We start from the raw sequence: 27,516 nt of genomic DNA, 5'->3' as shown, positions 1-27,516 counted from the left end.
TTTCTATTCTTTATAAATTACACAGCCTGTGACATTCCTTTATAGCACCACAAAACAAGACAGTAGATTTCCTATTAATACTTCATGCTTTCTGTCTTAACTATACCTTGTATTCCATCTGACAACACGCTCTCTGTTTCCGATGGGCTTTCCAGAAGAGGTCAGAAACCCTCTCTGTTTCCAGAGCATTCCAAAGTCAAGAGCAAACTCAAAAGCATATCTGCTATCTGTGTAAATGTTTGCATTTTGTCCTTGGCCAACAGACGAGCTTGCGTAAGAGCATGTAACCCAAGAGTGGGGCACAGCTGGCATTGGGCAGAGGGCTGCTGAAATCGTTTCCCTCAGGGGAAACAACTGCAAACCCAGCCTGGTAGGAGCCAGAGGGGCCTCTAGGAAAAGGCCCATGAATGTATCAGACAAAATCAGGACTAGGGAAGGGGGTTTCCTTTAAATCCATGTGGGGTGAAAGGAGAGTACCTGTAGAGCTAGTGCAGTCGCGGGGAATGACTTCTTCCAGGGATGCTCAAAGAGTGGCAGGGTTGAGGGGATTAGGGACAATAGTAAAGCTGGGAGAGGACGAGAAAAGTATTCCATGGGAGGACAATCAACTGCCTGAAAGGTGTTGGGTGGGGTAAGAAGGGCTTCAACTGAGTGAAGCACATGCACAGTGAGGGTGATCCCCTTCCTCTCTTCCCAGTGGCTTTACGAGGGTAGAGGTGGCAGCAACTACCTTTAAACAGGTGGCAGCCCTTGAGCCACAGAAACCAGTCACTGACTCTAGCAGCCACTTGGGCAGTCGTTGCCCCCAAGGGGTTGAGTTATAAGTCTTAAAGCACTGTCTTCTCATTCGTAGAAAAAAGGGGAAAGGAGAGGTCAAGATGAGATTAGGGTGCCAAGCTCAATGATGACCCAGAAGACCTAGAAATCCCCGAAGCTGCCTTTTTGTAGTGAGCACAGGGAACAATCTGTGCCTTGAAGTCCAGAAGGGTCAATGTTCTGTTCCAAGGGGTCAAGAAATGGCCAAAAAACTTGATTGAGTCTCAGCAAAACTGTCGTTTACCCTTAGAAACCTTGTGGCCCTTAAGGGCTAGGTGAGGCAAGTGGAGAGTGTCAGCAGGGCAGGCATTTTGCCAGGGAGAGCCTAAGAGCAAATCATCAATATACTGTAATAGAGTCGAACCACGTGGAAAGGTTGTATCTTTTAGATCAGCCCTTAAGAGCTGGAATAAGTAGGTAGGGCACTCGGTGTCTCCTTGAGGGAGAACTCTCCGGGTGAACCATTGGCCCTTCCAGGTGACAGCAAAGAGAATGTGATGCTCAGGGTCAAAGCAGATGCTGAGTAAGGTGCTACAGAGGCCAATGGGTGAGAAACGTTGGGTGTCAGGGGTATATTGGTGAGAATATACGTCGTCCTGGAACGACAGAGTAGCAGGAAATAACAGTGTTCTTAATAGCTCTAAGGTCCTGGATAAATCCCCACCCCTTGGCAGAGTGGGTGTGTTACAGAGACTGGTACAGGGGATTACAGATCCCTTGGACATGAAATCACTGACAGCAGGTTCTATATGAGCTAAAGCTCCAGGATTGAGGGGATGTTGTGTTGAGTCCTTAAGAGATCTGTTAGGATCTATGTCTATGGAAACGGGGGGCCCTGCGTGGGTCAAGCTGACTTTTTGCCCAAAGGGTTCCAGGCAATTCCTCCAGCGCTGGGTGTTCAGGAACAGCTGGGTAACCAGAGGACAGTCAGGGGAAGATGTGGGTGAGATCGGAGGCCGGAGCCTCAGGAGGGGAGACCTCTGAAACTGTGTCTCCCTCGCTGGTGGAGGAAATAAGGGCTTCGTGTTCCTCAAGAAAGTCTCTTCCTATCAGGTGGCTTGGGGCAGAAGGGACAAACCAAAAGCTGTGGCGGCCAGTAAGGAGCCCAGTTGGTAAGAAACTGGCTCAGACTTAGTCACAGGTTGGTTGGTGATCGTGACCATTTGGATTGTTTGACTGCTCTGGGGAGGGGGAACCAAAAGGGAGTCAGGGTTAAGTTCTGAAAGCCCCGGTGTCTACTAGAGCTTCAACTATTCTGTTGCTCATTTCAAGATCAATCTCTCCTCATCAGTTGACTGAAAGGAGATGGAAAAAATCCCACTTGTTTTTCTGGAGCACCCTGGTCCTGTCTGATAAGTGTGTCTCCTTTGGCTTCCACAGAGGGGGCCTTTTATGTTTTGGGGGGTTCCTCTGAAGCCATCATAAATATTTTTCACAATCTCATTTGAAATGGCCAGAACACTTACAGGAAAAAAAAATTAACAAAAACAAATTTTACCTCCTGCAGCAGGCAGAGGGCGCTGCCGTTTCCCACCGGCTGCGTGGGCTTTCTGATGTGGACGAGGCCCTCTGAGTCGTCGAATGTGTAAAGCCCAGAGTTTAACCGTCTTTCCCTGGCATTCTAGCACCCTGGTCGCTTTAGCATCTTTTTCCTTCTCCAGGGTTTTAGAAAGATGATTGGCAAGAGAAGCTGTTTCATGGGGTCTCATCAAATCCCAAGCTGGGTTATGTTGTTTAACCAGGGAACCGAGGGTGTCATTGAGACCCCAGAGGAAAAGTGACCTAAAATGATATATAGTGTCATCAGTGAGGTCTTGGATTCTGGAATTTTGTTGAAAAGTCTTTTCAAATCTGTCAAAGTAACCAAAGACAGACTGCTCTTTTTCCTGAGCACATCACCAAGTAGCCTTCCAACTGATTTATTTGGAAATAGCACTGCAATGGCTTGATCCGATTCAGTGATTGCTTCCCTTGCTGACTTAAAGGCCATTTCCAGCCTATAAAAAAAATCTTCTTAACCCAGTCAGCTAAATGCATCCACTCCTGAGCTGAGACATTCCCCACTAACATGTGCATTAATTGACAGACATCAGGAAATCCTGGCTGGGACACATTCATAATCAGGCTAAAATGGTGTTCAAAGTCAAGTGGGTCTGTTTTAGGGTTAAGAAAATCTTTGTAAAAGCTAAAAGCTTGAAATCCGCACAAAGAATGTAAGAGGTGGTCTGGATGCCTTCAGAGTTGTGATCACTATAAATGCACAACAGAAGAGGCCGAAGCATCATCTTGCAGGGTGGGCAGTTGGGAACCAACGAGGGCAAAGAAAAGGAGGACAGTTCCCAGAGATGGGAGGGTAGGGCAGGGAGGGCTGGAGCAGAGGTGGGGCAGCACAGGAGGGGGGCCAGAAGGCACAGCGTCCTCTTCAGTTTTAATTTTAGAGTCTGACTCAGAAGGATTTTCAAGTGTTGGAAGGTGCTGGTTACGTTTTTGAATTATTCATTTTTCAGGGGGCAACTAGGGATTTTTGACTGCATTTAGAACTTTCATAATCCCAACTGAAAAAAGCCTCCAATGGCTTTTGAGAGGTCCAGTATCTTCTCTGTTCTGTGTGTGTAAATAAATTAATTTAGGCACATCAGAAGTTTCCCATTGTGGCCAACAAAGCTTTAATTAATGCCAGGCTAATTTTATTCCAGGTCTCCAATATCCACAAGTTTTTCCCATGGTTTCTAAACCTGTGAGCTGCTTGAGTTCCTGACGGCAGTTGGCCAGAGGCTGCTCCCTTAGCAGATGAGTGAGCCGTATCACTCACCTAGTCAGGGCAACCTTCCCAGTGCGAACTTTCCCAGCATGGGCATCCCCGCCTGGAACTCGAGCATCCTCACGGTTAGGTCCAGCCCCAGCCAGATGGGTAGCCCTCCCTTAAGGAGAATCAAGTTTCCTAGATTACAACCTGGAAGTGAGGGATCTTGCATCCAACAGGGCTCACCCAACTCTTTCTCAGCCTGGCCCGGAGATGACTGAACTTCAAGGGGTTCTTGCCGGTGTCAAGCCCATGCAGGGAAAGAAATTGGGAGCCACTTCAGATCCATCCTTGTGGCCAGAAAGCTTAACAAAAGACCATGAGATCTACATAGGAAGAGAAAGGAAAAAACCTTATTTTCGAAGACACAATGTGCAGATTGGGGAATGCTGCCTCTGGAGGAAACTGAAAGTACAAACTCCCAAGAAAGGAGGGGAAGCTGGTATTTATGCCTCACAGGGTCTGCCTTACACGTGTATTTAGCAGGTTTGGGGAAAGTTTACAAATAGTCATGAGGGGAGTCCAGTGCATGAGCAGCAGGTGAACATACGTGTACCGTCCATTCCGTGTTCACCTTGCGGTGGGCTTTACCTGACTGTGAGATGGAATTCGGCTCTTTACATCAGAAGGGGAAGAGGAGGGTTTGTGCGCGTTCTGTGTAAGCCAGTCAGACTGGGTTGAGGACCAAGACTGTTTATCAGGAAGGAATGTCTGCAAGGCCACCCTCTGTCCCGTCCTACTGGTGGGCAGGCACCGTGTACGTGATTTGGACAAAACGAACAGGGTCCTTATCTTCATAGAGCTTATAGTCTCACAGAGGGACTGACATTAAACACACAAACACACGAATAATAGATAACTTAAACTTATGATAAATATTAGAAAAAAAAGATTATTGGCTGCTCTAAGCCAAAATAAAATGGTGGACTTATTTTAGATTGGAAGGCAGGTTTTAGGTACCAAGGTGAGCTATAAATACTGAAATATCAATGTATGTATATAATAGACTTAGATATGTTTGTATTTATACTGAGGCTTTTAGAAAATATGGCATTGATTTTCTTTGTGGGAATATTCTCTGTTTTTAGGTTTTTATTACTTGTTTTGGCAACTGTGCTTTGCGTATAACATCAGCAGGATGTGGAGGTGTTTGAGCTACAATAACTCATTTTGTATTTCGTTGATGTTCAGGAAAACATGTGGTGTTTGACAATTCGGTATCTCTTTCTGTGGTCTTTCAAGTGACCTTCATTTTCTCCTGAGGAAAAACCCAGGCAGCACAAGTCCATTCTGTGAATGTTTCCTGCTCCAACCTGTGACACCAGAGAGCTTACGCTGTGAGCCAATGGTAAAGAATTCCTGGAAGTCCAGTTCCATCCTGCACACTATCCTCACCCTAGAGAAATCACAGGATGCAACAGAGACACAACTGAGCACACCAAATTTGACAGTAAAATGTAAAACTACTATGAAGGAAAAGTTTGAAGAGTTTATAACACAAAGCACTGATCCAGTCTGAGAGATCTAGGGAGGCCACCCTTGAAGAAGTGACGTTTAAGCTGAGTAATAAGGAAAAGTTGTTAATATATTTCCCAATATTAAAACAATTATATTAATATATTAGCAAGAATTGTTGTCTCATAAACATTCATCTCAAGATGAAAAGAATATATTTTCCTGCGTTCTAACTAGAACATAGAGTAGTAATTCCATAGAGTAATAATTATTAACTTTACAATATTATAATAAGAGTAAACTGAACAATTTCCCAAAATTCTATTTATAAGTAAAGACAAAAGAGGGGAAACTATAAAACCCAAATTTGATAAGACTAAAAATTTAAAGTCAGCAACTTGACCACAAACCATGAACTTTGTAATCAAACAAACTTCAAAGCAGAGCCCTGCTCCCTTAACAAACAACTGAATGTTATCAAACACAGAAACTATGTTATCTTATTTGCTAATAGTCAACATGATATCTATCTCACAGGGTTATGGTAAGGGTTAAAATGATAATCGGCACAAAGTTCCTGATGTCAGCAGGCACTCCGTAAGGGTTAGTTTCTTCCCATTAAATAAAACCAAACAGCAGTTTTCTCTTAGCTCATAATTTAAATAGAAATAAGAATTATAACAGGAAAAAACTCCATCATAAAAATCAGTATATCGAAGAGAATAAGCCTTTCCCTTCCCAAAGATGGAGACTATGGGAGCAAAGATCCTTTGGCTAGAAATTTAATTGAGTACTTACTAGAATGAGCCCGTCTAAGTCTCTTTTCTGGAAATCAGAGAACCGCCATTGAAGAGCCAAGTGGCTCCATTATTAGTGCCCTGGATGGCCCCAGGGAGAACCTGACTCAGCCTAAATAGAATGACTTATAGACTGGTGATAGCTGCACGGTGACCTTCATCCTGTTACGTAAGTATACACCTGCCTGAATGGATGTCTGTAAATGCACATAAGGAAGCTGCATCTGAGGCAAAAAGTTGTAATTCTTTACTAAGGAGATGTATAATTAGATGTAGAATATAAAGGAAACCAGTATTTTAGAAATAAGAAGAAAGAGCCAGTTGGTGCAGAAAGCCAATGGATTCAGTTTGGAACATGTTGGGTATCAAATGTGCAGTCTGAGTGTTCAGATTGAGACTGATGAATTATTATAAAATACTATTTATACTGATGTAATGGGAGGAAAATCATATTTCTAAAGCCATATGGAGCATTGAGAATTTTGGAAACACCTATAAGCCTGAAAATCAGAAGTGACAAAAGGTAAAACCATTCTCATGGGAAGAATCCATGATTTTTAACATTAGAAGAGCCTCACATTCAACAGCCCAAGGATTTACTATTCTGAGACCTCTCTCCTCCTCTCTCAAAATACTACTCAACAGGTTCTTTGATGTTTACAGAAAGGAAGACTGTCCCCATCTTCAGAGAAGCTCACAAAGCGCAGCACAGAAGGAAAGGCAGAAAATAGACAGATACCAAGCATAAGTGTTAGTGCCTCCTGTGTTTCCAAGGTAAATCACCAATTTTACCATTTTTTTTTTAAATTTTTAAACAACAGGAATTTATTGCTCACAGTTCTGGAGGCCGGGAAGTCTAAGCTCAACGCCCCAGCAGACTTGGTGTCTGGTAAGGGCCTGTTCCTCTCAGATGGTGCCTTCTACGTGCCCTCGCATGACGGAAGGGGCAAACAAGCTCACCCAACCCTCTTTTATAAGAGCACTAATCTCATTTATTAGGGCAGAGCCCTCATGACTTAATCACCTCCCAAAAACCTCACCTCTCTACACAACCCACACCAGGTCTCAGCATATGAAATTTGGGGGGACATAAACATTCAAACCACAGCAAATGCATAGATAGAAATAAAACAGTATATGGAATGGTTTCTCTCAATAACAAGTCTGATCATATCACTCTGTTACTTAGAAGGACTCAATGATTCTTCATTGCCTCGGAGGTAGAGTTCAGACTCCTTCGCATGGTTTGCTAGGTCTCCCATGGTCTCACGCCAACACCTCTTGCTGTCCTTCGAAGTTTCACTTTTTTTTTTCCAGCAACAGTGAACTATGAATATGGAATATGTTACCTGCACATATTTTGCTTTTTTTAGCCTTCATACTTTTGATTATGTCCCTAATTCCTGGAATCCTATTTCCTTCCCTTCCCAAACCTACCCCGGGTTATTTCTCCCTGATTCTTTAAGAGTGAACTCAGCCAATACTTCCTCCAGAATTTCTGATCCCTTCTCCCCCATTCCCATCTCAGGGTGCACTAGGTCCCCTGTGCCTGCTCTTCAATAGCATCCTGTGCCTATTTCTGTCACAGCATAAACCACAGCGTGGTGGATTTGTCTGCTTAGGTGCCTGACTGACACAAGATGGGGCGATATGTGAGGGCAAAGGTAGTATTTCTGTCATTTCCGTGTCCCAGTGATTAGACAGTGCCAGATGCTGAGTGAGCACTCAATGACTGTTTGTTTTGTGAATAGCTTGGAAGAATTTCAAAGACACAGGAAAGCACATTCAGACAGGGATTGTTAAATATGCCCTCTAAGACATGGAAACAAAGTAGGTAGTTGGAAGTTCTTTGTCCTGAGGACTGTAGAACTGAATGTTTGAGGCTAGAGAGAGAACACTGTGTCTTGCCAATCACAATGGCTAACCTTGTGCTTCTTTTGTCTTTCTTTTGTTATCTCCCAACTTTAGTAAAATAATTTTTTAACACACTGGTCCATGTTTATTCCGTGCTATGAGGATTCTACAGCAGAAGGTTAAAGTGGAGACTCCCTGTCCTCTCACACTCCCCAACTGGAGGCTCCCCTTCCTGTGATATGGGCCAGCATTTATTAAGCACCTAGTATTTATCAGGACTCCTAAGTACATTCTGCAAAATGTGAAATGTAAATAAAATATGATCTCTACAGTTAAGGAGGCTAGAGGTGGGAGGGGGGTTGAAAATAAAGGAACAAATAATAGAACATGAAACGAAAGTTTTGCTTCCTGTAGCCCATTAATATGTGACCCTGGAGGGCAATGCCAATGTAAACTCTGTAGGAAAAGCTATATCCAGGGAGAAGGAGTGGGAAAGGTGAGATAGGAACCTTAGAAGCTGCCAGGGGTCAGCAGGCAGAGATGACCACAGTAGGTGCTCCAACCGGGGCAAACAATTTGAATAAAAGACATACTTTGCACCGGAGAATGGTCTACCTTGAGTGGTGGCAAAAATATAAATAGGGAAACCTAAAAATTCTAAAATGTAGATTAGGTTCTAGGTAAATGGTCTTAAGTGAGAATTTTGCACTTATTAATTTATAGGAACTAGAGAGTTCTTGATGGCTTTAGACTAAAAAAATGATATGATGGGCCAGGCGCAGTGGCTCACACTTATAATCCTCTACTTCGGAAAGCCAAAGCAGGAGGATCACTTGAGCTCAGCAGTTTGAGACCAGCCTGAGCAAGAGCAAGATCCTGTCTCTCCAAAAATAAAAAAAAGAAAGAACGAACGAAAAATTAAAATTAGCCGGGTGTGGTGGCGCATGCCTGAGTCCCAGCTATTCAAGAGGCTGAATCAGGAGGATCACTTGAGCCTGGGAATTTGAGGTTGCTGTGAGCCATGGAGATGCCACTGCTCTCTAGCCTGGGCAAGAAAGCGAGACTCTGTCTCCAAAAAATAAAGAAAGGAAATGATATGATAAAAACTGTTAGGAATACTAACCCAGCAGCATTTTAAACAGAGACCAACAAAGGGAGCTCTGAAAATAGAAAACTCAGCAGGAAGGCTATTGGGATAGTAAATGCATGAAATAATAAGATGCTTAAAAATGGAAAGAAGGAAATGAAAGACAACAATGTAGAAAGCAAGGTCAAGGGAGGTTTCAGAACTGTAAGAAAAAGAATGGATACGCCAGTGTCAAAATAGAGAAGTCAGAGAAGGGAGTGCTTTCAGAGCTGTGAAAGAAGATAAACAGGTTGTTTTGTGAACATGAACACTGTTCAAATAGAAATGTCTAGGAACAACTGGAAATTCCTGTCTAAAGTTCAGATTAAGGGGAAAGAAAGTACAAAAATATAATCAAAACCAAGAGAGAAGATAAAGACTGGAAAAATTAAATGCTACAGAGGAATTTTCTAAAAGGTAAAGTTTTTTGTTTGTTTTGTGTGTGTGTGTGTTTTTTAAATAATGAGGCCACTACCAACTTTTATGAACACAGTATCAATAAAAAGAAAGATGAAAACCAAACGAGTTAAGAAGTGAAATGTGGGTAGTGAGAAAGTGGACACAATGAGTATAAATTCTGCTTTCAAAAAGTTTAATACAGCCACTTAAATATTAAATATTAATATTATAAATTTAACATTTGATAAATGTTAAATATTCAACAATAAAATATCAGTTAAAGCCTGGAGGGGATCATGGAATACCAGGGGACCAGTAAAGAAATGACATAGATAATGAAAACATAACTAACTAACAGGGAAAGATAGCAAAAATATGTTGTTAAAATTCCTAAAACACATGGAACACAGAGCACTTGCATGTACCTAATATCAAGCTTCAAAATATGTAAAGCAAAAAGTAAGAGAAGTCCTATCAGAAATTAACACATTAATAATGATTTATGATTTATTTCTTTTTATGTTTAACTGATACCTAACAATTGTACATATTGTTGAGGTTCATGGGATACTTTCATACATGTATAAAATGTGTAGTGATTAAATCAGAGTAATTGTAATAATGCTTTTTAAACATCTCTCAGTAGCTAATAGAATAAGCACACCAAAAATCAGTATGAGCTGACTCTAGCACAACATTGGTGCTTATTAATAATCAGAGAAATACACATTAAAAACACCATTAGATATCCTTACATACCACTAGATTATCAAAATGTTTAAAGTCTGGTAATTCGAGGACGGGTGAGGGTGTGGAACGAGGAAGACTCTCACACTAGGAGGGAAAGCACTTGGTAAAGCCGTGTGACCTGGTCTACCGCGTTGGGGACGAGGCAACTCCACTTCTAGTCAAAATATTTCACCAACAGCCCGGGACCTTCTCACAAATGGCCATGCCAGTGTGACGCCAGGGGACCGCAGCCCCAGGAGGTCACATGGGCACTAGATACCTGTCCTCTGGGGTTCCAGGGACTGCTCTGTTCGGGAGGATTAACAGAGACCCAGAACCACAGGGCTCACTTACCAGGAGGGACAATTAGAGTAGCTCCTCGGCAGGGACTAGACAGGGCTCCCCAGGGCTGCCACAGAGCTGAAGGGGAACTTGGAGGTTGGTAGCAGTGACTTTTCACCAAGCTGACCAAAACTATTTCATTATTTTGAGAGTTGGCATCATCTTAATAGTATGGACTAGCTAAATATCAGTTCTGAATTTTGCCTAAGGGGACTCAAGCACCCGTGGAACCAGATACATGGAAAGAATTGCTATGCAACCACTGATTCATTATAAGCAAAAAGAAAAGCAGAAGTGAAAATGGATGTATTAATGATGGTCAATTCATACAGTGGAATAGTCTACAGTAATGAAAGTAAACAAGCTACAGGTAATGTGAATGACTCTCACAAACATGAGTGGAGAGGAGGAAAGCAGACATGAAAGAATACATACACTATGGGGATTCCATTTATATAAAGCTTTTAATAGAGAAACCTAAACTATTGGATAAAGAAGCATAATTAGGAGTAAAACCCATGAAATATGCAAGTATATGATTATCATGGTTATTAAGAAGAAAGACGGGTAAGGTTAAAAGGGGGGATTCTGGAGGAACAGAAGTGCCGTTTAGTTTATAATTATTTATTAACCCATCCTTTTATGTTTAATATACTTTTCTCTATTATTTTATGTTTTGCAATAAAAGAAAAAAAAGAATAAAAAAATCCTGGAGCTGGCTGGGAGCAAAGGGGTTTGCTGCTGAAACCTGATAGCACAAATGACCTGGTAGCAACAGGAAAGGAGAAAAAGTGATTGGAGAATAATACAGCGGGAACAGTACTTATGCAAAGACAGCTCAGGACAGGACGAGGAGCACCCTGGGTACAAGGGGAGCCTTCTGCGCAAGTTTCCCAGAGGAAAATGGGCAGCAAGGGCAAAGTAAGTGGATGAGCTGTGTCTTTGTTCAGTTCATGCTGTTTGTGTCTTTGATTGTTTGATAGAAGCAGCTACCTTTGAGGATCACTCTCTGAAAGCAGCAATTTAAGGTTGATCAAAAGGGTATGACTGGACCTATAGGTCCACTATTCCTATTCCTTAGGAATTCATCCTAAGGAAATAACTGTGGATTTGCTGAAATGCTTACTACAAGGGTGTTCAATTAAATATTATTTAAATGGCAAAAAAGTAATTTAAGTAACTATGATATAACCATACAATAGGATCTTATATGGGGATCCTCAAAGGATTTGCATCAAAAACATAAAGTGATGATAAAATTATAGATGAATTTTATTTGTTGTTTTTCCTTACAAAACTTGAGAGGCTTTGGCATTTTGAAACTTCCTGTAACTAATATATGTGTCATTGGTAATAAGGTCAATGATATTTAAAAACATACTTCAAAATTACACAACAACTAATGTAAAATATATATTCATGGGGTCAAAGACTTGGAGAAAGTCCTAACAAAAGTAAAAACAGTAGCATCAGAATGGAAAATTATTAATTTGTTTCTTTCTATGTTTTTTCAATGTTATGTATATTTGAAATTAAAAAATATAATTTTAGGCTAGAAAAAATATTAAACTAGGGATTATAGAATTTTAAGTGGTTAATTTCTTTTCATGCATTTTTACCCAAATTCTTGAAAAGAAACTAAATTTTTATTTAATTCATATTCTACTGATAAATTTAGTAATTACGTAGTCTCACTCCTCAGACTTTGAATTAATCACCTTGGGATCTTGCTCAGATGCAGATTTTGGTGTACTGCATTTGGGACAGGGAGCTCTCAGGTGATGTGAATAACTGCCAGTTTGAGGACCACACTTGGAGTAGCAAACATGTAAAACACATGTATTCTCTAGCAATTACCTGACTCAGGTAATGCAGAGCCGATTCCAAACATTTCAGTCAACAGATGCTTACTGGCCCTCTACCCTGTTCGAACCCTATAAATTTATCCTAAAAAATAAAGGCATTGTATTAAGGTAAATTTTAATACCCTTGTTCTTTTCAAAAATAAAAAGTGTGGGCCAGGCACAGTGGCTCATGCCCATCGTCCTAGCACTCTGGGAGGCCAAGGCAGGAGGATTGCTTGAGGCCAGGAGTTCAAGACCAGCCTGAGCAAGAGCGAGACCCCCTCTCTACAAAAAAATAGAAAAATTTTCTGGGAATAGAGGGGCGCGCCTACAGTCCCAGCTGCTCAGGAGGCTGAAGCGACAGAATCGCCTGAACCTAGGAGTTTGAGATTGCTGTCAACTGTGAGGGCCCCACTGGGAAACAGAGCGAGACTCTGTCTCAAAAAAAAAAAAAAAAGTAAAAAGTGCAATGACTATAATGTAGAATTTAACTTCTCATTTTCAATTAAGATTCTTTGTCTTTAAAATAATATATGTAAAATCCACCCACAAATGCCTTAATTCTTTGTCATGAAATTATGGTATCAATATATTCTAATTTTTTACACAATATCTTCTCTTTCCCCCTCCCTCCCCCACACCAATTCTTTCTTTCTTTCTCTTCTTTCTTTCTTTCCTTCCTTTCTTTTTCTCTTTCAGGTGATAAGATGCAAGGCAGCGGTGGCCTGGGAAGCAGGCAAGCCCCTTTGCATTGAAGAGGTGGAGGTGGCTCCCCCCAAGGCTCACGAGGTTCGCATTCAGGTGAGCGGGGACTTCCCTCCTGCAGGGAGAGACAGGCCCTGCCTGCGAACTTGGTTTCTGTCAGGTCTGTCCTACGTGGTACGTCTGAGAGACCCTGGACTTTCCAGTATAGAAGAGCTGCATTTTTAGGCTCAGATAAAAACGGGCATCATCCCAAAAAGGAAGAAATTATTAATTATTTTGGTAATTTTCAATCATGGGCTTAAAATTTAACTGAAATATCTCAATATTAATCATTTACCCTAAAAACCAGACAAAGGAATTCACTTTGGATCAGAATTACTTAGGTTTTCTTTTCGTTTCCAATTGCCAGTTACTGGAAAGTGTTATTAAAAGGAAGAGAGAGAATTTGGTCTGAAACGAGGGAGAGGGAATCTGGACATGCTGCCCTGGGCAGCCTGAGTGTCCTGGCTGCCAGAGGAAGGGACAGGAGGGGTTGATCAGGAGGAGACACTGTATCGGACAGAGCAATGTCACCGATGGCAAGTTTGGACAATTTCCCCATTTTCCCCAGAGTTGGCCAGGCTGATATTGTTCCTCGGGACCATCACACTAAGCATTTGTGCATGAGAATGAGTGGCACGTCCTCATGAGCAGAATCTTGAAAAAGAACAGTATAGGGATACATTGGTCACTAATTTAGTTCATTCTTTATTTGATATCTCTTTTAACTCTAAGAGGTATATTACCTCAATTTCATTTCAACAAAATTTGAACAAGCCCTAGGAGCCTGTGTTCCATCCACTTCCTCTGCCTAATAGACTTTAACTTTTTCCTATTACCTTCGATTTTTTTTTTCTTTCCTGGAAACAATAATTGCTAATCCTACCTCTTTTTTATGATTTTCTGACAACAATGAAAGGTAAGAAAACAAAGTATACATTAAGAATTATAAAAGAAAAAGAATCTAACCTAATATATATTTTTTCCAAATTGGAATTCTTTTATTGAGTTCTGGGAGTGTTGTAAGGTTTCAGAATGACATCAGGTCTAAAATTATAGGAAACATTTACCCAATAACATAACTGCAGAAACAAAACTCAAGTCTGCTGTTGCTTTTTGTAGATTGTCGCCGCTGCCCTGTGCCATACTGACGCCCTCACCATCGACCCCCGCGTTTAAGGACGCTCCCCTCCCAGTGATCCTGGGCCATGAGAGTGCAGGAATTGTGGAGAGTGTTGGGCCAGGAGTGACCAACTTCAAATCAGGTATTTTATTTTATTCTGATGAAAAGAAAATGTAGGATATTTGGGGATAATTCTTGATAGAATCTGAGCTTTGCATGCTGTAATTCACCCTGATTTACATTGGGGACCATATTTTCCAAACTTAAAATGAGACACACAATCTGTATTATTAATAGCATCTTTTCCCCCCAAAAAAGATGATAAAAACAGATTGCTCCCCGAATTTGTCATTCATAAAGGAGTCTGACCAACGTAATCCCTCTTTAGTCTCAACTCTGCCACTTACTAGCTGTGTGACGTTGGGGAGTTATGTCACTTTCCTGTGATTCAGCTCAGATTTCTGTTTTCTGAAGTGCAGGTAATAATAGTTCCCATTTCAGAGGGTTGTGTTCTGACAATTGAGAGAATACACGTAAAAAGTTAGAATGGTGCCTGGCCCATACCAAATGTTGATCCAATGTGAATTATCATTAGACTTTGGTCAGCCAAGGACATAAACCATTATTAAATGGGAATTGAGTAAACAGTGGAAAAAAGTGGAATTTGAGAATCAATATAAACAGTGACACATGGCAGTGATATAAAGTTTACTCCGTACGAGCTAACCTATCATCGTTCACAACTCTTCTATTGTAGAAGAATGTTCTGTTTTGTACAGGGTGTTTGGAAATGTAATAAACAATAGTCATAATGCAGAGAGTTCTAATCACAGCAGAGTCTCCGCCAGTACTCCGCATCTGATATCAATATAGATTTGTTTTTGACCAGCAGAGTAATTTTTTTAAAAAGATAACATATGCAATATACAGAGGAATCTGCAATCTTGCAAGGTAGTGAAACACTATAGCTATCTATTTTTTCTGCTGAATATAAAATGCATACTATAAACAAATAGTGTTTTCTACTGATTCATCAAGTAGAAATGATAAGGAATATCTTAGGCACCACTGAATATATGCCCTATCTTTCTAGGTGACAAAGTAATTCCATTTTGTGCACCTCAATGTAGAAAATGCAAGTTTTGTCAGAGTCCCCTCACAAATATTTGTGAAAAACTCAGGTAAGCTCTATACACTGTTAGTAAGAGTATAAATTCATACAAATATTTTGGGCAACACATTGCAATATCTAAATGGAGTTGAAGAGGTACGAATATTCTACCCACCAGTTCTACGCCTAGTTGTGGATAAGACATTGTTGGAAATGCACACATGCTAGAATGTTCATTGCAACACTGTTTAGGATAGAAAGCAAGTAAAAACAGCATGAATCTCCACCAATAAGACAATGGGTTAAAATATTACTACGTAATAACACAGTGAAATACTACACGGCAATTAAACTGGCTAAACTTGAACTATATGTATTAACGTAGAATAATCTCACACACATACTGTTAAGAGAAAGAAGCAAGTTGCTGAAGGATATATTTAGTAAGGTGTCATGTACGAAAACAATACTACACATTGTTTACGGTTACATGTATATGTAGTAAAAGCATAAATACATCACTGGAATAAGAAGTGCTAAATGCAGAATAGTAGCCACTTCTACAGGAATGAGAGAGGGACGCAATGGGAGACAGCAAAGTAACTTACTCCAAAGCCACAGAGATATAGGTCTTGGAGCCAGGTTTGTAACCCAGGCAGTCTGGCTCCACAGTCTAAAATCTTAACCGCCTTGTTTTTACTTAACTGAGACTATATGGAAAGATCCTTTTGTCCTTAATGCTAATTAAAAGTTGTTATTTAAGAGACTTAAACTGCACTACTCTTAACTATTACCGTGCCCGTATTTTTCATCTCTAAAATGGGGACAGTGATAATGCCTTCTTTACAGAATTGTTGTAGATATTCAAAGAATGTGCTTTTTTGCTAACCTTCCATGAAATAAAGGATTTAGACAATGGAAATTTTCTATTATGAAGAGAGATAATCAGATATTATGTCCTTCCACAAAAACAGTAAAACCTATCAGATCAAGTGTTTAGATCAAAAAATACTAATTTAAGAGAAAATACAGGGATGGAGAAATAAATATGTTAAGCCAGATTACAGAAATGTAATCAGCAAAATCCAGAATGAGGAAATTAGGAAAAATCTACAAGACAAATGACTCAGTTTCTTCAACAAATAAATTGCAAGGAAAAAAAGGAGGGGAGGAAGGAATCCATAAATTAAAAGACATTTAAGAGACATATCGGCCAAAACAATATGTGGAACTAAAAGAATCTTTCAGAGATAGCTAGTGAAATATTTACAGATGAAATAGCGATGGCTGGGATTTGCTTCAAAATATTCCAATGCAGGGGACAGGGTAGGTATTCTGCAGGAGTAATAGATGAAACTAGATTGGCCTTGAGTTAATAGTTACTGAGCTTGCAGATGGTGCATGAGGGTTCATCATGCTATTCTTTCCACTTTTATACATGTTTGGATTTTCCATAATAAAAATTTTTTTAAGAGTTAATACATATAAAGCCCTTAAAAGTGTTTCTGGTACATGAAAAGCATTTAATAAAAACTGTTGTTTGTTCTTATTATTGTTAAAATACTTCCAACAGACTCTGTATGTGAAAGTCTTCAATCATTTCCTCAGTTTTTCCATCTTATAAAATTGTTATGACAAATATATAATGTGCACCATATTTTGTAGGAAAGTGATCAATGTTTCATTTACTTTCTCCTTCTTTGTATCTCTCTTTTTTTAAATTTTCTAGAACAGACAAAAATCTTATTACTCATCAAGAACTAATGGCAGACAAAACCAGCCGGTTTACCTGCAAAGGAAAACCACTTTATCACTTCCTGGGAGTCAGTGGGTTCTCTCAGTATACTGTGGTGTCAGATATTAATCTTGCCAAAATCGATGATGATGCAAATTTAGAGAGAGTTTGTCTGCTTGGATGTGGGTTTTCAGCTGGCTACGGGGCTGCAATCAACAATGCCAAGGTAAGCGGTTAAGGACAGTCTGTGTCAAACAAAAGTTACTAGGAGGTAGAGTGATGTAAAAAAACTAGAGTTAATTACCTTTAAACTCATTTAACTGCTCTAGAATAATATCTACTACAAATACTTATGGGGATATTTAAATCATATTACATATATAAGACGTCTGGCCCAGTAGCTGGCATATACCAATGAATGCATAAGCCAGGTGCACAGGAAACCCTTAAAACGTCTTGGTGAGGCTTGGTCCTCAGCTTTGTAATCCAGAAAGTCCTTTTTATCAGGTTATCTAGAGTTGTTGAGCATCGAGGAAACAAAGCCAGCCTCACCAAAACAAAAGGCGGATCGAGTAGCCAAGATATCAGGTTGTAACTTTTCATTGAGAATTTTATCTGCCATGCAAAAAGAAACACTACTCTTTGCTACCAGCGTATTATTTCCTCCTAAAAATGTATTTGTGCATTCAATCATTCATTCATTAGTAAAAAAATTAAAACTGTCTAGGAAACCACACTATAATCTGAAAGCTGTCAGAGAAAGGGGACTGGTGGCTGGGTGAAGAGCGGATGTGACCCTGGCAGTCACAGCCTCTCTGCTACACTAGACGCATTGGAGACTCAGGGAAGAAGTATCGCTCTTCGGGCCTCCGCTCCTGGACTCCGTGCAGTCCAACCTGTTCTACTGCTCTAGTCCTTTCAAGGAATGTTAACACTAGAGATTCTGCAACAGCTTTCTTTTTAAAAAAAAAATTTTTTTAGTTAATAAAAATTATATATATTTACAGGATAGAACATGATGTTTAGATAGATGTACACATTATGGAATGACTTAGTCGAGCTAATAACATATCTGTCACCTCACCTACTTACCATTTTTTGAGGTGAGGATGTTTAAAATCTACTCTCAGCAATTTTCAGATATACATTATTAACTGTGGTCACCATACTGTACAATAGATTTCCAGAAATTATTCCTCCTGTCTAACTGAAACTTTGTATCCTTTGGTCAATGTCTTCCTATTTTCCATCCCTCCTTCCACCCCTCACCTCCAGCCTCTGGTAATCACCATTCTATCCTCCGCTGCTGTGAGTTTGACTTTTTTAGATTCCACATACAAAGTGAGATCACGCAGTATCTGTCTGTCTGGGCCTGGCCTATTTCCCTTGCCATAATGTTCTACAGGTTAAAACATGTCACAAATGCCAGGATTTCCTTCTTTCTTAAGGCTGAATAGTATTCCTTTGCGTATATATACCACCTTTTTTATCCATTCACCTGTTCATGGACACTGAGGTTGATTCCCTATCTGGGTCATTGTGAATAATGCTGCAATGAACATAGATGGGCAGCTCTCATCTCTTTGGGATATGTACCCAGAATTGGAAATGTACAGCTTGCTTTTAAATCTAGTCAAAGTCAACTTAAATTGCCAGGACTTATTCTTCCTACTGTTGAGGAAGGGATCCTACCTGCTAAACCTGCAGTCCCCAACTCCCAGGGCGCAGACCAGTGCTGGGCTGGTGGCCTGTTAGGAACCAGGCTGCACAGCAAGAGGCCAGCAGCGGGTGAGCAAGTGAAGCTTCATCTGTAGTTATAGCCGCTCCCCATCGCCCGTATCTCCACCTGAGCTCCGCCTGCCACCCCCAGCCACTGGCCATGGAAAAAGTGTCTTCCATGAAACCAGTCCCTCGTGCCAAAAAGTTTGGGGACCGCTGTGCCAAACCACCTCATAAGATGCTCAGAGAAATTAATGTGATAGGAACAAATTGAGGAAAGTGAAACACCAGTAATTCTGCCCAAAAGGCAAGAGGCTTAATAAAGTTTCATTCGCTTCTGGGAAGAAAAGTGAAGCAACAACTCTGTATTGGGGACATCCTTGTAACACCAAAACTCCTATTTCTTACTAATTTCCTTGTATCCTTTGCTGCCAATTAACCCACATTTCACGGAGATCTATGGAAGTGTGAGAATGTCCTCTACAGTGATGTTAGGTAGATAATCGTCCACTGTGTGTAGCCCTATTTGCAAATTGTGGGGACAATTTATAATGATCCCCCCTGTAAGTGCTGCAAGCAAGGGCACTTGGACACACAGGGGTCTGGTCATATAATAAGCTGTGCAAAATACTCCAGTCTACCCACTTGTGAGCTGGCCTGAGAATCTAGCTGCTAGTTACAGTGTTGCTGCAATGGGAAAAATACATTTCTAATTCCAAAGAGATGCACAGGCTCTTTTTAACCCAGACTCTGGAAAGATATATTGGAAAACAAAGTAAACATGTGCCACAATATTATAGTAAATAGGCCATAATAGGAAAAATATTCTTAATATTTGCAATATATATATTTCATTTCCCTTGAGTAGCAAAAGCCAGGGTATGCATGACTAATATTATGCATAAATTAAAGTAAAAGATGTGCATCCTCTCTGTTCCTTAATAATTTTGTTTCCAATTTAGAATGTAGTAACACTTCTCTTGGTCAGATTTTCTCTTTTCCTTTTGTTTATGCCTTAATCCTAATAGTTTCTCATCCTCATTAGAAAATATTAAGTATCTCTCTGTGTATTTTTCTTTTCTTTTTTTTATTTCAGCTTATTATGGGGGTACAAAAGTTCAGGTTATATATATTGCCATGCCCTCCCATCCCGAGTCTGAGCTTCAAGCGTGTCCATTCCCTAGACAGTCCACATCGCACTCATCACGTAGGTATGCACCCATCCCCTCCCCCCACCCCCATCCCCCCAGTCAGAACTTCAAGCATGTCCATTACCACTATACTAATCTGTAAAATAGCATATTCCAATTATAGCTTTTCTTATCATCTTGTATATCATTTCCATTTAATTCAATGTGACAAATATTTCTTATAGACTCAACATAGAGAAGGCACGTTGATAACTATGCGGAAGATAAAAAGTCTCTGCCTTCAAAAAACTTAACAGTCTTTTAAAGAAACACACACAATCAGTCAAGGCAAATTATAAATGATACGACACAGGAAAAGCAAAAAGAGAGGCACTGATTTCTAATTGAATAATCAAGTTTCACAAATTGTCCTTGAAGTTAGGCCTAGGAATATAGGTCTATATTTTAATTAAAGAAAATAAGGTGAAAACATCAGGCAAAGGGAAAAGCATGAGCTAGGCCACGAGGAGAGACAAGTACAACCATTTGTTGTGACTGCTACACTGGGGAGGTCATGGAGATGAAACTGGAAAGTAAACAAAGGTCAGACAGTAAAAATCCTTCTGTGCTATGCAAGGGAATCTGGACTGGATTCCATTTCAACAATTTCATGATTTAGAATGATCAAGTGAGTCGCTTTAACATTAATACCACCAAATAAGGTCTATTAGAAATATAAATGTCAAATAATTTGTCATCCAATTTAAAAAGCAAAATAATAAACCCCTTAGAATGAGTGGGTTTTCAAATTTTGCTCTGATAACACTGAAGGGAGAAATAAAAGAAGAGAATTATTTTCACTTGGGTTTATTCCTTATGAGCTGATAATCTTAATGGGCCTTAAATGATTCTCCACATGTAGATGGTAACAAGTCCACTTTCACCAAATTTCCTCCACTGACCACATCACAGAGTTGTATAACAGGCTGTCTTATATTCCTACATTCAATCCCTCACCTCACCCCTTAAAAGAAAAAAAAAGTAGGAGGAGCTGCTTTCAAAGTTACTTTATAATTTCCCTGCCTGCAGGTCACCCCTGGGTCTACTTGTGCTGTCTTTGGCCTGGGATGCATGGGTCTTTCTGCCATCATGGGTTGTAAAATAGCAGGAGCTTCCAGAATCATAGCTGTTGACATCAACAGTGGGAAGTTTCCAAAGGCCAAAGCCCTCGGAGCCACGGACTGCCTCAATCCTAGAGACCAAAATAAACCCATCCAGAAGGTCATCGTTGAATTGACCCAAGGAGGTGTGGACTTTTCCCTTGCTTGTGTAGGTGGATCTGAAGTCATGGTATGTACATTTTTTCCTTGGATCTTCTTTTCAATTGATTATTTGGCCATTAAACACCAGGGGAGGATAGATTATGTTCCTCACAGTAGCTGTGACCTCTCCTTCTTAATATTTTCAAAGAGTAGTAACAAGGAAGCAGAACTGGCAGCTACAAATCATTTCCCGCTCCCTCGGCTTTGCTATGTTTCCTTCAGTGCCCACCGACAGGGCCCTCCCCCTGCCAGGATCACCTCTGCAGTTCACTCTTCTCTTCTGATGAGATAGGCAGCCACACCAGCAGCATTTGAAGCTTATTTGCAAATGTTCCTTTTTCCTTTAAGATCCCTTTAAAAAGCTCATACTATTAGACTGGAGATAATATTTTCTCATCTTATTTTCCATGATAATTTCAATTCCGTATTTCCCAAAGACTATTTGGGGGTTTCTTCATTTTTAATTAGCTGAAGAAATGTTCCTTTTGACCATTAATCAAATCAAATGATAGGTGCATTAACGGAGCTACAGCATTTTTTAGCAAAAGACATAAAGGAATTAATTAATTGCAATACATAAACAAATAGGAATAAACACCTGTTCTGCTTAACCATTTTATACATTATATACATTTGTTATTGTGTTATTAATATTTGATATTTATTAATAATATAGTATATAAGGCTGGGCGCGGTGGCTCATGCCTCTAATCCTAGCACTCTGGGAGGTCGAGGCGGGTGGATCACTCGAGGTCAGGAGTTCGGAGACCAGCCTGAGCAAGAGCAAGACCCCGTCTCTACTAAAAATAGAAAGAAATTATCTGGCCAACTAAAATATATATATAGAAAAAATTAGCTGGGCATGGTGGCGCATGCCTGTAGTCCCAGCTACTCAGGAGGCTGAGGCAGAAGGATTGCTTGAGCCCAGGAGTCTGAGGTTGCTGTGAGCTAGGCTGACGCCACGGCACTCACTCTAGACCGGGCAATAAAGCGAGACTCTGTCTCAAAAAAATAAATAAATAATAATAATATAGTATATATAGACTGAGCAAGAGTGAGACTCTGCCTCTACTAAAAATAGAAAATTTAGCCAGGCATGGTGGCGCATGCCTGTAGTCCCAGCTACTCAGGAGGCTGAGGCAAGAGGACCGCTTCAGCCCAGGAGTTTGAGGTTGCAGTGAGCTATGATGACACTACTGCACTGTACCCAGGGAGACAGAGTGAGACCCTGTCTCAAAATATACAGAAAGTATATATTTTACATAATGGTATATCATAAATATTTATTAAAATTAATAAACATCAATGTATATGTACAATGATTTATTTTTATATTTAATAGCAATTTGTTTATAGAAGCATATAAATTAATGCTTATATATTTATTAATAGCATATATTAGATATATACACATGTAATAATCTATTATAAATCATATTAATGTATTAATAAAGAATTCTAATTCATACCTAATACTGTATTATTCATATTTTGTTATTAATATCTTCTACATGAAACACAGCCAAAAATTAACAGAAAATTTAGAAATGAACATTTTAAAAGAACTGTGCCTTATCAGAGGTGAAACCTCCCCCCAAAAAATCAGAAAAGGCAGATTTAGAGGAGGGAATGAAACAGGGTGACTGGTATTTCTAACAGCTGCAAGGCATTCGCTCCCATCTTACAGTAGAGCAGGGAGAGGTTAGCAACATACAAATAATCCAGGTTTGTCCATTAGATCTCAATAAACAGGCTGTAAAATTAGGTCCAAATTATATATTTGAAATTTGCTATATTTAAAAAAAAAAAACCACACACCACAAAATTAAGTTTTTTCCTGAACACTACAATTTTGTATCATTCAGATTTCTTCTCAACTCAGGACAGGCTACATATTGGCAGGGACCCCCTGAGCTTGGGGCCCTGCTGTCGCTGCACAGGTTGCAAGCCCACGGAGCCAGCACTGGCTCTTCTACTCAAAAAAGCAGGGTAAAGAGCCAACCGCAACATGTAGGCAACGTACGGAAATGTAGCTTGCTAGAGTGCCCAGCCTTATTCTCCAGAGAATCAGTAATCACCTAACATATACTTGCTCAAAGACAGGAAGCAGAGTTTTTTGGGGGGGGGTTGTTGTAGTTTTATTTTTAATGAAATGACCAAAGAATTCATCAACTGAATTATCTGCCTATGGATTATTCTCATTTCATCAGTGAGAGCTATGAAGTCGTTGTAATGTTATTGCTTTCTACTTACAACTTCACTCAGTCTGGCTCCTAAACCCTACTCTAGGGAAGGTATAAAGAGTAAAATTCTGTACTTCAAGCTCCCAGAAGTAGGCTTTGTGCCGGTTCTTCTCCTTGGTTCTTACCTGACTGGGTGTCCCCCGACCAGAATGGAGACACAGGAAGAGCTATGCCACAGGACGCTGTTCCTCAGTCACTGTGCTCAGGACAGTTTCACTGTAACGTATGCAAACTGTCTCAAACAGCGCCTGGCAGGTAACACGCAATAAGCATTAGCTATTACTGCACTGCTCCCTGTGTTCAAAGCTTCAGGCCCTGCTTTTTGAACTGACTTTGGTACCTGCAGCCTAGGCTCCTAGAATCACAAATATTTTAGTATATGTCCATGGTAGGTCATCAAAAGCTTGCTAATTAAAGTTTATATCTTTTATAGATCTTTCCTAACTCCATGTATGTGTTTCTCATGATATACAATAAGATACATTCCAAATTCAACCTAACTATGGTATTGTATAGGGTAAAACAATATGTTCTGTTTCGTTTCAACATCTTTTTAATGGAGCTCAAAATTGTATTGAATGTTCTATCTATAAAGGAACCCTGGAGCCTCAAGGCTCAATCTACAATGGTACTAGGATGTCATTAGCTTGAATCCCATTATCTTACGTGCAGAGTTGGATAAATTTTTCCTAAAGCATTGTACTGACTCACACTGGAGTGCATCTTCTACTGTTCTACTTACTCAGATAATCTTTCCTGTTTGCTCTTCCAGAGAGCAGCTTTGGACTGCACAACAATAGGTTGGGGAACATGTACTCTCACTGGAGTAGCTGCTGATGACAATGAATTGACTATTTCTCCAGTGGAACTAATACTGGGCCGTACTATAAATTCAACATTCTTTGGTGGTCAGTTTTTTTTTTTTTCTTCATAGTTTATAATTTCCTTCATAGTAGTGCTGAAATTCTTAGAGTGAAGATTACTGAATGGGAAGAAAAATAATTTGTTTAAATATTGAGTGCCTAGAACATAAAGACTACACAAAAACTATTCTATTAATTGTTTGAAAGTAAATGGAGTTTATATGGAAAGATACTGCAATTTGCAAATTATAATTCAATTTGCATTTAAATAAACCAACATAGAGGAAGGAAAGGTAAACTTCAACATAATTGAGATAATTCCTTACCTAGAAGGGAAAGTAATCTTGAATTTTCCTTATAAAGGAGATTTTTTAAAAATATATAAGTACAGAAAATTACAGATGGAGAGAGTTCAACCTATTTGGAGGAAGGCAGATCTGACCTATCCATTTCATTCCTTCAACAAACACTGACTAAACTACTTCTTCACGTCAACCACCATGTCTTTTTTTATTTGGCATTTTGGCCAAATTACAGGTTGGAAAAGTGTAGATTCTATTCCAAAGCTGGCGACTGACTACAAGAATAAGAAATTTGATCTGGATGCATTGGTGACCCATACGCTGCCTTTAGACAAAATCAATGAGGCATACGACCTAATGAACCAAGGAAAAAGGTAAATTAGCAAGTAGACAATGGAACAGGTTAGAAACCTTTTATGATTCTATTTTTATTTGACGTTAAGAACTAACAAGCTTTTTTTTTCCTGACACTTTCCACATCAGAGATGCTAGATGTGTTTAAAGGATTAAATAGTCATCATTTAGAAAAAAGAAAAGATTCCACGAACCTGCACTGCTATATACTGTTACAACGTAAAGCAGTGGCATAAATTGACACATATGTCCCCTTTCACAGACAACTGACTTAGGTAGGGCTGCTCCCTAGAAAGAGAGGTTTCTATACACCATGACTTTAGATCCTTCTGGTACAGTGTGCTCCTCAGTCTGGAGTCATCACGGCCTGCACTGTGACACAGAGTGCCCGCCCCAGCCCCCTCATGAAAAGAGATGGGTGAAAACTCCAGAGATGTGAGCAGTGAGTGGCAGGTACTGGGTAAAGGATGCCCCGACTCTCTTATTCCCTGGCTTTGTCACGGGGCGCCAGTAAGACACTTCTGATCCACTATTGTAGCTACATTATATTCCCTTGCCAGGGATCCTAGGAACTAATTTATAGAAATGCCCCAACTGGGGGATCCCTAGGGGTTGGGGAATTGGTAACAATAAGATCAGTGATTTTAGGTAAAATGTTTAAGCACAGCCGCAATCAATAGAAGCAAAGACCAGAAGCACCAGGAACAATGTTACATAGAAGAAATACAGGACAAAGAGGAAACTCAAAGAGAAGACATAACAAAAGAGGCGGGGTTGAGGGAAAACCTAAAGTAAAATGAAAACAACAGGAGTTTAAAGCAGAGAATAAATGTTACAGAAGAAAATACGTCCTGGTGTGAGGACCCAGGCTAATTTATAGGAAACAAACCTGAGAAAATCTTCCCACTGACATGAACTCCTCAATTTCCAAACATATTAGCTGCCACGTATCAAAAAGAAGTTCAGTAAAAGGAAAAGAAAAAGACAAGCATTATTTTTAAAGCTACACTATGTAAATTTAATGTAGAAGGCCTGCAATATTTTGCACAACCTCAATATCCCCATAAGGAGTATTCCTCAGGTTAGAAGTTGTACTGGAATTTGAGGCCTTAGACGGTTGTACTCATATCCTCTACAATTTCCCCTTTCCCTTAGAGTTCTCAGTCATGAAATACACCCACAAGGAATGCTAAGTGGCAGCCAAATAGAAACTGTTGCATTAGCAGTAATAGTAGGTGGACACGTCTAATAGCGTCCAAGCAGGCTTCCCTGGTCATCAGCCTACGGGTAGGCACCTGAGTGGGGCCTCCTACTCCTTCTCTGGTCCACTGCAAAGACCACCTGACCGCCCACACAGATGGAAAGGCAGCAACGGGGAAGGCAGAGTGTGGGCCTTCCCAGATGGACTCACTGTGTGAATACAGGAAGCACAAGAGAGGGGAGCTCCTCCCGCCAGAGCAACTGCATAGAAGCAAGGGAGTAGGGGAAGGGGATGGGACACAGTGACCGACTGGCCTGTTGAGGTGCAGTGACCCTGCCCCATGATGAGGAAAGCACACAAAGGCAGGTGTAGCTTCCAGTTCCTGGGTGAAGAAAACATTTCTGCATGGCACCCTGCTGATGCCAGACATTTCACACCTCCTGCAGTAATGTCTGAGATAAGACATTCTCTGTCCTTGAGGCTTAACTACTCTTTGCTTCCACGTGTTGCCGTTATCCAGGAATAAGAGCATTTGGGTTCTCAGAAAGTAGCATCTCAGCACAACCAGCACCCTCTCCTTTGATGCCCAACTTTGCCCTTGGCTATAGGAGAACCAAGAGCAGTGACTGTTCCAAGACTAAAACCTCACACCCCACTTGGTGTGCTCTGCTCTCCTGGACAGCATCATTGAGCAGGAAGGACTTGCTCAGGGTTGAGTGAGGGGTCCTCATTTCCCCCGGGTTTACTAGCACTATGTATAGAACAGTATTCATGCCAAGAGTGGAAGAGGATGACCAGAGAAAACAAACTAGGCTTAACAAAGTGGTGTCTATGAAGGAAGACCAGAGCCTTAAATGAAAAACTAAAAATTATTCATGGGCTTGAGTTAAATTTATCATGAAAATTATATCTGTTAATGTTTTTTATGATTAACAGCATCCGAACAATCCTGATCTTATGAAGATGCCAGAAGCGATTTGGAATACTATCCGACTGGATCTGAATCTGGTTAATCTATTACCTGATACTATGAAACAAGGAAAACTATGAATTTAAACAAATATTTACAGTTAGTACTGCAACTTAAAATAAGTTTAAATATTACAAAATTTGTACCCACAAAATATAATTATTTTCTATGTTAAATAATGATGATAACTGAAGTGTTTAGGAATAGAATATGATGTTTAGAAATTGTTTAAAACTAGTTCTGGGAAGGTGAAACTGAGGAATGAGAGATAATAAATAAAACTAGATTGGCACATGTTCATAATTTTTTAGGTTGGGTGATGAATATATGGAGTCTTATTGTACTGTGGTGAAAATTTTCCACAATAGAAAGATTTTAACTGGAAAAAAGACTACATATGTTTTATATATCTATATATAAAATGCTATTATATAATTTCTGTGTTCCAATAAGCGACAAACCACTCTGTTTTAAATAAGCTCCTAAACAATGTCCTTTGAACATTAGTTAATTTCTTTCCTCTCAGCCTCATTA

General features: G+C 40.0%; 2 long non-coding RNA genes and 1 pseudogene across 3 annotated transcripts; 2 read left to right on the top strand and 1 right to left on the bottom strand.

Annotated features, from left to right (window-relative positions):
* Window positions 1-3,407: 3,407 nt before the first annotated feature.
* Window positions 3,408-6,057, bottom strand: LOC123627346. The gene is made up of 3 exons (XR_006731246.1): window positions 5,873-6,057; window positions 4,954-5,015; window positions 3,408-3,945 (listed from the first exon to the last, which is right to left on the bottom strand). It is a non-coding gene; the product is annotated as an uncharacterized LOC123627346 (long non-coding RNA).
* Window positions 6,058-9,194: 3,137 nt separating this feature from the next.
* On the top strand, window positions 9,195-11,130 carry LOC123627347. Its single transcript, XR_006731247.1, has 3 exons — window positions 9,195-9,268; window positions 10,531-10,691; window positions 11,010-11,130. It is a non-coding gene; the product is annotated as an uncharacterized LOC123627347 (long non-coding RNA).
* Window positions 11,131-11,153: 23 nt separating this feature from the next.
* Window positions 11,154-27,285, top strand: LOC123627345 (annotated as a pseudogene). Its single transcript, XR_006731245.1, has 9 exons — window positions 11,154-11,242; window positions 12,865-12,966; window positions 14,032-14,174; window positions 15,126-15,213; window positions 16,873-17,104; window positions 20,817-21,077; window positions 24,065-24,200; window positions 24,693-24,831; window positions 26,949-27,285. The product of XR_006731245.1 is annotated as an all-trans-retinol dehydrogenase [NAD(+)] ADH4-like (transcript).
* Window positions 27,286-27,516: the final 231 nt, after the last annotated feature.

The sequence above is a fragment of the Lemur catta genome, chromosome 24 (assembly GCF_020740605.2).
Source record: "Lemur catta isolate mLemCat1 chromosome 24, mLemCat1.pri, whole genome shotgun sequence".
Classification (NCBI taxonomy): domain Eukaryota; kingdom Metazoa; phylum Chordata; class Mammalia; order Primates; family Lemuridae; genus Lemur; species Lemur catta.
Note: the sequence above shows the minus strand (reverse complement) of the source record. Positions and strands in the feature narration are given on the sequence as shown.